This window comes from Jaculus jaculus, chromosome 12, assembly GCF_020740685.1.
Source record: "Jaculus jaculus isolate mJacJac1 chromosome 12, mJacJac1.mat.Y.cur, whole genome shotgun sequence".
Taxonomy (NCBI): domain Eukaryota; kingdom Metazoa; phylum Chordata; class Mammalia; order Rodentia; family Dipodidae; genus Jaculus; species Jaculus jaculus.
In genome coordinates this window covers 85,311,658-85,321,820 of record NC_059113.1, presented here as the reverse complement: position 1 = coordinate 85,321,820, position 10,163 = coordinate 85,311,658, and the positions used below count along the sequence as shown (strand labels likewise).

Below are 10,163 nucleotides of genomic sequence, written 5' to 3'. Positions count from 1 at the left end.
ATATGTTTTTAGAATGTTACATCAGATTTACTCAAAATCAAATTTCAAATGTATACTGGCACTAGAGATCAATTTAGTTCATCACATTGATAACTGATAATATGTTGTAAAATTCATCAATTGATAGACTATTGTTATGACCATTTTACTTAGTAGTTTCAAAAAGTGTGTATTTTTGTGCTTTTTTTTTTCTTAAAGGAAATAACAATATCAGTTACTTTTCTCACGTGTGACCAGCTCGTTGGATGAAGAGCTTGTTCTGGCTCATGTTTCAGGACAGGTGGTCCACCATGATGAGGAAGGCATGGCTTTGTGTCCTGACCAGCTCCTGGTAGTACATATAGGACTCTGCTTGCTTACATCTCTGAAGATCAGGGAGCATGCAAAGTCAATGCAGGTGCTCTGCTGGCTCACTCCTTTTGGTCTGTTTAGAGTCTAAAACTTCTAGCCATCGAATAGGATGGCCGGCGTCAAGATGTATCTTAACATCTTAGTTCATTGTTTGCACAAATCACCCCAAGGACACAAACCACACAGTCTGTTCTAATGCCCCAGATATTTCTTGATCCAATGAAGACATCAGAAATTAACTAGCAGGGCCGCACATGAAGAGGAGACCGCAGCGGTGGTGGAAGCAGAGGCGGCGGCGGGAGTAGGAACCTGGAAGCGCCAGCGGGTATGGTAGGTGGTTTGGACCCGCCCGGCTGCTGTGGTTTCCAGGAAGGGTTGGACTGCAGGAACCTCTGGAGCAGCTGTAGGCTGGCTCCTCTGACCAATGGCGTGTTGAAGTACGTGGGCCAGTGGCAGAGAGGACGTCTAATCCAGAGGGGTCCAATCTAGAGGCCAGCCCATCACCACCATGGGCCAGTGTGTCACCAAGTGCAAGAATCCTTCATCAACCCTGGGCAGCAAGAATGGAGACTGGGACCCCAGTAGCAAATCACATAGCAGGCGAGGGGCCGGCCACCCTGAGGAACAGGTGCCACCCTGTGGCAAGCCAGGTGGGGATATTCTGATCAGTGGGACCAAGGAGGCAGAGGCTGCCACTGAGGCCTGCCAGCAGCTGCCAACGTCTTTGGAAGATGCTGGGCGGGAGTCCAAGTCCAATGCTGAGGAGTCTTCCTTGCAGAGGTTGGAAGAACTGTTCAGGCGCTACAAGGATGAGTGGGAGGATGCAATTTTGGAGGAAGGCATGGAGTGCTTTTGCAATGACCTATGTGTCGACCCCACGGAATTTTGAGTGCTGCTCTTGGCTTGGAAGTTCCAGGCTACTACCTTGTGTAAATTCACCAGGAAAGAGTTCTTTGAGGGTTGCAAAGCAATAAGTGCAGACAGCATTGATGGGATTTGTGCACGGTTCCCCAGCCTCTTAACAGAAGCCAAACAAGAGGACAAATTCAGGATCTCTACCGGTTTACATTTCAGCTTGGCCTAGACTCTGAAGAAGGGCAGATCCATTGGGAAATAGCCATTGCTCAGTGGAAACTAGTCTTTACCCAGAACAATCTTCCTGTATTGGACCAATGGCTAAATTTCTTAACAGAGAATCCCTCGGGTATCAATGGCATCTCCTGGGATACTTGGAACATGTTCCTTAACTTCACTCAGGTGATTGGCCCTGACCTCAGCAACTACAGTGAAGATGAAGCTTGGCCAATCTCTTAGATACCTTTGTGGAGGGGGAAATAGAGAGAAGGAAAAGAGAAGCCAAAGGCAGAGGTGCACTCAGCTCAGGGCCGGAGGACTTATCTCCTGAGAAGCAGACTTAGTGGCTTTGTCCCAGGACTAGTAAGGGTCTGCCTGCTGCTCTGCAGCCAAATGAGGAATTGGACTTTTCTGAAAATTACTGAAGAGCTGGATATTTTCTACTTTACACCTTTCTCTGCCTTGTATTTGAAAGGGCTCTAAAATGCTGTATCATGTTTTAGGCACTTTCTTCATTTTGGGGGGGTTATTTTGGTTATTTCTTTTTTGGGGGGGAAGTAATCCCTCAAAATATTTGAACCTGGCTATATATTGTGTATCTTTTTTTGAAGCCTTCAGATAGAATAAGCCTGCATTTCTTGCACAAAGTTAGGTATGTTTTGTTTATGTAGAGAGGGTGGAAAGTGGGAAGGGGAATGGAACAGTTAGGATGAGTTAACATTACAAACTACAGAGCCAGTCTCAGTTTGCATATTGTTCTTCAAGGTAGGTCTGTACTGTGTATAGTGCTGTTTACATGGTTGAATTTAGGTTATAATAATTATTTTTAAGAGATTTACACAAATTTGAATAACAGTGTTAACTGTTAACCATATTGCACTAATTTCCAGACAATTTAGAGCTCTTAGAGCACCAAGGCCAGTCAAAAGCATTTGCAGTCTGGTGATAACTCCCCCCCCCCCCCTTTAAGCTAATTTATCCAAAACTCTATTTCCCTCACTTCTTGTTCATTCCTTCTTTGACCTATTGCATTTCATGTTGAATTTATCCAATCAACATGCTGCACCTGTCAGTCAAGTGAGCAGTTTTGTTTTGTTAGGACACATTGTACGGAAAACCACTCCAACATTGAATACAGAGAAAGCAATGCTACCTCAGTTTTGCTGGAAGTAGAATTCTTTGATAGTTTTCTTTGAAGTTTCTGTAGTTTCATGTTGTGATGGAAATACTTTTTCCCCCCTTCTTCTTTTGCCTTGGAGCCAAAGTTTCTGTTGCAGGTCGTCAGAAATCGTGCCTGTAGCCAGCTGACGTAAAAGAAAACTGTGGTATGGAGCTCTGCTTGAACTTTTTTTTTTTTTTTTTATTTTGAGTATCATCAGCTTACTTGTCTGGCAAGTGCAGAAGCCTGGGACTGGCTTGAACTCTGCCAAACAGATTATCAAAGTGTATTTAATGGCTAAATGTGTGTGCCCTTTCCCTTCGTGCTGCACCCATGTTGTTACTTAAACCCCAGGAGTTATTTATTATCTTTTTGTTAATGTCAAGGTCAGTTGGGGTAATGTGATGACAGTTTAGGTTTACATGATCTTCCTTTCCTTCTCCTGCCCCCAAATATGTATATATACATATATAAAATATGTATATATTTTACCTATATAAAATATATATATACACACAAACAAATTAACTAGCACACTTACAGGAATTAAAGAGCAATGTCCTTTTCACTTGTGGTTGAATTCAGTGAAAGAACTTTAGTTTCTAGTGTTAATTAATGTCCTTTTCTGAAAATACTTCAAGCTGGGCGTGGTGGCGCATGGCTTTAATCCCAGCACTCAGGAGGCAGAGGTATAGAATTGCCAAGACTTCAAGGCCACACTGAGACTACATAGTTAATTTCAGGTCAGCCTGGGCCAGAGTTTGACCCTACCTCAAAAACATAACAACCAAACAACAACAAAAAGAAACCTGAAAAAACTTCAAGGGTAGACTACAGTATCCTCCTAAACTAAATAATACTCCTACACTGTGATAGATAGACCATAGCGCAAAAGGAATAACATAAAAATCAAATACAAGTAATTCCAATAAGATCGCCCAGTCCCACAATGTATGTCTCTAATCAAAACATAGAAGAGACAATAGGATCAGAACCCCAAAATGAAGATATCAGCTATGAAACCCTGACCAAGCAAATAACAGATCTTGCAGAAAAGCAACAAAGGGTAGGTAATTTTATGCACGCTGTCCTCGCTAGATTAGACTTAATAGAATAGAATCAGGAAGTGTTCTAAAGACAGTTAAATGATCTGAAAGAGAGCAAGAACAAAAAAAAAAAAAAAAAAAAGAGGACGTCAATATCCAGCTGGCTAAGCTGAATGAAGATATAAAGAAATATAAGGATGAATTCTGAGAAGCATTAAGAAAATTAGAAAATGATGTGAAAATGGAATTTGGCAGAGGGATGGAAACTACATATGAAAAAGCAGTAGAAAAGACAAACCAAATTGAACAAGCCCAAAACTCTACAGAAGCTCTCAAGAATAGAGTCAGCTATGTGGAGGATAGAAACTCAGAACTAGAAGACAAAACAGATGAAACAGTTCCTGAGTCCAAAAGTTTCAATATGTTCAATTTTTTTTTTGTGAACAGAACATAAGGAAACTGTGGGATACCCTTAAACATGCCAACATTGGGATTATGGGAATACTAGAAGAGGAAAAAATTCAGACCAAAGGCATGGAGAACCTATTCAACAAAATTATCAAAGAAAACTTTCCCACTATCTCAAAAGAAAGTCCCATCAAGATACAAGAAGCTAACAGAACTAAAAACAGACTGGGCCAAAGGAGGAATTCTCTAAGATATATTGTCATTACATCTCTAAACATCAATACCAAAGAGAAAGTCCTAAAAGCAGCTAGGGAGAAATAACACATTACATGTAAAGGAAACCCCATCAGAATTACTTCAGACTTCTCAGTGGAAATTTTGAATACCAGAAGGGCCTGGAGTAGAATACAGCAAAGTCTAAGAACCTATGGCTTCAAACTTAAACTACTCTACCCAGCAAAACTATCCCTCATAATAGATTGTGAAAGAAAACCTTCCACAATAAAACTCAGCTTTAGTATTATATGAACGCAAAGCCAAACCTATAGAGAGTACTATAGGAAATTCTTCACACAGAAGAATCAAATAATCAACCACAAGTGCCTAAAAGAAGCAGAACACAATAACCAAACTCAGAGAAAACACAAAAAACTTCAAAGTCCAAGAAAATACTGAACCATATAAACCACCACAGTATGACCAGGATTAAATCAAACCACACAATTGTTACCCTAAATATTAATGGACTTAATTTACCCATCAAGAGACATAAGTTAACAGGGTGGATCAGAAAATTAGACCTCTCAATTTGCTGTCTTCAAGAAACCCACCTAATCACTAAAGTCAGGCACCTCCTAAGGGTGAAGAATGGAAAGTGATATTCCAAGAAAATGGAAATAAGAAACTAATATTGGATAAAATAGACTTCAAACCAAAAGTAATCAAAAAGACAAAGAAGGCCACTTCCTACTTATCAAGAGGATATCAGAATCATCAATCTTTATGCACCAAACAAAGGTGAACCACAATTCTTTAAACAAAACCTACTTGACAACAAAAAAGAAATCACCACCACCATCATAGTTGGAGACTTCAATACTGCACTATCAGCAATAGACAGATTATCAAAACAGAAAATTAACAGGGAAGTAAGAGAGCTTAACACCACCATAGATCAATTAGACCTAATGTACATCTACAGAACATTCTACCCAAAATCCACAGTCTACACATTCTTCTCAGCAGCCCATGAATCCTTCTTCAATAAGAACATATACTGGGTCATAAAGCTTGCCTCCATATATTTAGGAAGATTGACATTTCATGCATGATGTCACATCATAATTCTGTACTACTAGAAATAAACAATGAAAGATATACCAGTGATCCCATCAGCTCCTGGAAACTGAACAACATACTTTTAAATAATAATTGGGTAGTGGACAAAATAACAAAGGAGACCAACACAGAGAAAAATCATCTCCTACAAAATCTGAGAGCCAGAGCCTCAGAGGCCCCCATCACTTCATCACTGAAATAGACCAAAAATGAACCCAACATAGCTCAGGGAAATTTTGCAGAAGAGGGGGCAGAAAGAATGTCAGAGCCACATGTTGGGTCATGATATGCAGAGACATTTAAAATACCAATAACTGTGGGTTAACTCCACAGTGCACGACCCATATACTTCAACAAGGAGGGGCCAGTGGGGAGGGGGTAGGTCACGGATGAGCCTAATAATGGTACCAAACTGCCTGTATTTGCTGAATAGAAAACTAATGAAAAATAAATTAAAAATAAAATAAAATAGCAGACAGTCCTAAAAAAAAATGAAATTGTGAAAATTCTAGAAACAAATGACAATAGGAACACATTGTACCAAAACTTAAGGGCCACAATGAAGGTGTTCCTCATGGGAAAATTCATAGTTAATTTATTGTGTATCAATTCTTAATATTAATTATTATTAATTAATTAATATTAATTATAATACATAGTTTATCTATCTATATCTATCTATCTATCTATATAAATTATAATTAAGGACTAAATAAATGCCTTCATAACAAAGACAGAGAGATCCCAAATCAGTAACCTAACCATCCACCTAAAGGTACTGGAAAAGCAAGATGAATACAACCCAAAATTCTCCAGGCTGAAAGAAATAATTAAGATCAGAGCAGAAATTAATGAATTGGAAACTAAGAAAACAATTAAGAAAGTTGATGAAGCAAAGAGCTGGTTCTTTAAAAACAGTAAACAATATTTGATAAACCCCTGGCCAATTTGCTCAAGCAAAAAAACAAAACAAAAAAAAGAGGCACTTCAAAATAGCAAAATTTTTTAAAATGATAAAAGGAGAGATCACAACAGACATAAGTGAAATTGGGAGAATCATCAGGACTTATTTCATTTTATTAAGTAGATGGAATCTCCAAACTAATGAGAATCCATTCTCTGCCTCAGATACCAACTGCAGAGGTTGCTGGAGTTTAAGGTGCATGTGCCCAAGCCCAGGAGTGTGTGCTTCTAACAGTCAAAAGCGAGCAGTCTCAGGCCCCCTCATGCTCTCATGTTTGCTCAGGATTTGCACTTCACTACTAAGCAGTCTTTCCAAGATATTACTAAATTCTCTGTAATATCATGAATGTTTTCTTCCTTTCTCTTCTAAATGTGACAGCTTAGGAACCATTTTCATTCTTTCCATGGTTTCCTGGTTGCTTCTGTGTTTTTAATACTAATGTCCATTGACTATTGGTTGATAAATTACTACTTTTTAACCTTTTTTTTAAACTATTTTATTTCAGAGAGAGAGAGAGAGAGAGGGAGGGAGAGGGAGAGAGAGAGATTGAAGGGAAAGGAAATGGACATACCAGGGCCTCCAGCCATTGCAAATGAACTCCAGATGCATGTGCCACCTTGTGCAGCTGGTTTACTTGGTTACTGAAGAATTGAACCTAGGTCCTTAGGCTTCACAGGCAAACTCCTTAACCACTAAGTCACCTCTCCAGCCCATGCTTTTTAAACTTTTGGTACATGTTCTAAGACTTTTTCCACAGGTAGGAGTTCTCTGTATTTGAAATAGACATATGTTTACTTTATCAACATTCAATGTTTTACCACAGTCTTATTAATTAAGATGGAATTTATAGGCTATTTGAACTTCTAACTTTTAGCAAGATAATCATTTTGGCAAAATATTTAGGAAATACTATGTCACAGAGTAGAATTGCTGTTAGCTGGTAACACAATCCACATTTGGTATTTATTGACTTTGTGACTTAGAATAAATCTTTTAAACAGTATTAGAGATGTATATCAGATATACAGTATCATATTAATATATAACTTTGGATGATGGAAAAGAATATAGTCTGATTTTTTTTAAGTCTAGTAAAAAATAAAATTTTGCCGGGCGTGGTGGTGCATGCCTTTAATCCCAGCACTCGGGAGGCAGAGGTAGGATTGCCATGAGTTCAAGGCCACCCTGAGATGACAGAGTTAATTCCAGGTCAGCCTGGACCAGAGTGAGACCCTACCTCGAAAAACCAAAAAAATAAAATAAAATAAAATAAAATAAAATAAAATAAAATAAAATAAAATAAAATTTTGCTCAATAGCCTAATGAAGAAAAATAATATAAAAAGCTAAAATGTAAGACCCATATTCCACTGCTAACTTAGCTAAAAATATATCTTAAAGATTTAGTTAGAGAAAATGATGGAAGGAAGAAAATAAGTCACTTGCCACATCATTGAATGGAAATGATCCTTTCCTAAAAAAAAAAAAAAAAAAAAAAAAAAAAAAAAGGTTTAAAAATGAAATGTTTTTCTTCAATTACTTTGGCTTTAATCAGTCCAGGTGCCTAATAGCTGGCAGCCTATTTCTCTTGCATCTGTATTGTCTTTGAGTCATGCTGGCCTGGATATGAACTGCTCCATGAAAATAGTGTGAAAGAAATACACGTACAAACATTGACTGCATCCTACAGTCTCTTCTCAGTAGGATTACTTTTAAGTCAAGATGGCTGTTGTTCCAAAAAGAAAAAAAAAAAAAATGGCAGCCATTAAACAGCTGGTACCAATAATACTAACTTGAATCAGGCTACATGCTTAAGTGTGCTAAAAGCAAGCACTATCTATGACATAATGGGCTAGTCATTTCATAACTTGACCATGGTACTTAGCTCAGATTGCCAGTTGTCTCCTATTTCAGGTAATCTTCAGAATTATATAGCCACATTCTTGTAATAAACAAGTTTTATCTTATTAGCATGATTGTATGTGCCATAAAATCACTGCTTAAGGATGTATATATATATATATATATATATATATATATATATATATATATATATATATAAATTTTTTCCCCACTGGATTTTATTTTTTGGAGAAAAAATGGAGAATATTGGATTCATTCTTTCAATAAGTTATTACCTGATAAGTAATATATTTGGAAACTAGAATAGAACTTCAGAAAATAAAACATACTGAGATAATGAACAAACTGAAATGCACATCACCATGAAAAATTACTGACAATATAGCTACTCTCAAGTTCATTTATACAAAAGATGGGAAAACTAAATGGATTGTAAATTATTTATTAATTTACAATACTTGTGTTCAGTAGGACAATGAATTTTCATAGTACATTCTCATATGTATATTTTATCTTACCTCATTTTTTTCAGAGACTTAAATTGTACCCAGGGCTCTCTGAGACGCTTTCTTTCTACAGTCAGGAAGCAAATATTGGCACTATTAAATAGAATTTGAATAGGAAAAAAAATCCAGTTCATAATTTTCCTCTGTAAGAACTACATATTCTAAATTTGGCAAGATATACTGACTTTAATAGCCTCTACTCTGAAATAGAAAGTCTCTTAAGTTTACTTTAGGAAAAAAAAAATAAGTCCATTGCTCTCTATCACAACAAATATCTTACAAATCACAAAGAGGATTTTGTAACTAAGCAACCAAGGTCACTGAAATTGTGACTAAAGTTTGGAGAGCCAGCTGAACACACACACACATACACGCACGTGCGCGCGCGCGCACACACACACACACACACACACACACACACACACACGGCACTGAGGATTGGAGCTTAGAGGAAGAAAATGAATATAGGATTTAGAAGCACTTATTTTAAAAATCCATAACTCCATTATTCCATGCAGCTGTGTACTATAAAATACAGCAACTCTAAGCCCACAGTTTGAAGGACAAAATTTTATTATGTTCAGAATACTTTCCATTATAATTGTACCTGAAATAGCTGAAAAAAAAAATAGGGGAAAACACCTCCAACAATAGAGCCCCCAAATTTTGTAACACATCATTTCATCTGAGTGTGTTATGAACACTTACCTCTCCTAGGTTTGTAAAAAGGAAGAGTTGGCTAATACTTCTACTGAAGCAATGTAAAATGGATTAAATGCTTTTTATTGTGGACATCATCCATCATGCCAGAGTAACTGCAATTAATATCTTGTCATGTTTTTAGATTGCCACAGAACATAACACAGCATTCTGGTACCTCTTCTCATAGAAGACAGCACATATGACTGCAGTCAAATAATGTTGTAAGCTTTAGATGACAGTAGGTGGAGTTTTCATTAACAGAAGATGACACACATTAAAAAACTTTTAAATTAAAATTTAAAATGGTTATATATCTCCACTACAAAGTGTTGATGTCATAGCCATTCACATTCTCAATAGAGCATCACAGAAGGTTAGCAATCCTACAAACAACTTTAAAACGATCCTGTAATTTTTACATCCTCTCAGACTCTGTAGAGTGAAGTGGATAGGGAATGTTGACACATTTGGCTATTACATTTAAGTGTTAACTCTCATCCCATTTTCCCCTCAAAGACATATTCCCATCTGGGAAAACAGACCAGTGTTGTTGGAAGAGTGCAACAAAGTATTCAGGGTAACTTATCAGTCATTATGATGAACGAAATTGTGATATAGTGTGATGTCATATTTTCTCTTCTCCCTCTCCCTCTCTCTCTCTTTCCATATGTATATATATACATATATATATATACACTCCATATGTATGTATGTGTGTATATATATATATATATATATATATATATATATATA

General features: G+C 37.1%; 1 pseudogene; it reads left to right on the top strand.

Moving 5' to 3' along the window:
* The first annotated feature begins 857 nt into the window (after positions 1–857).
* LOC101605600 lies at positions 858–1,769 on the top strand (annotated as a pseudogene).
* The last annotated feature ends 8,394 nt before the right edge of the window (positions 1,770–10,163 follow it).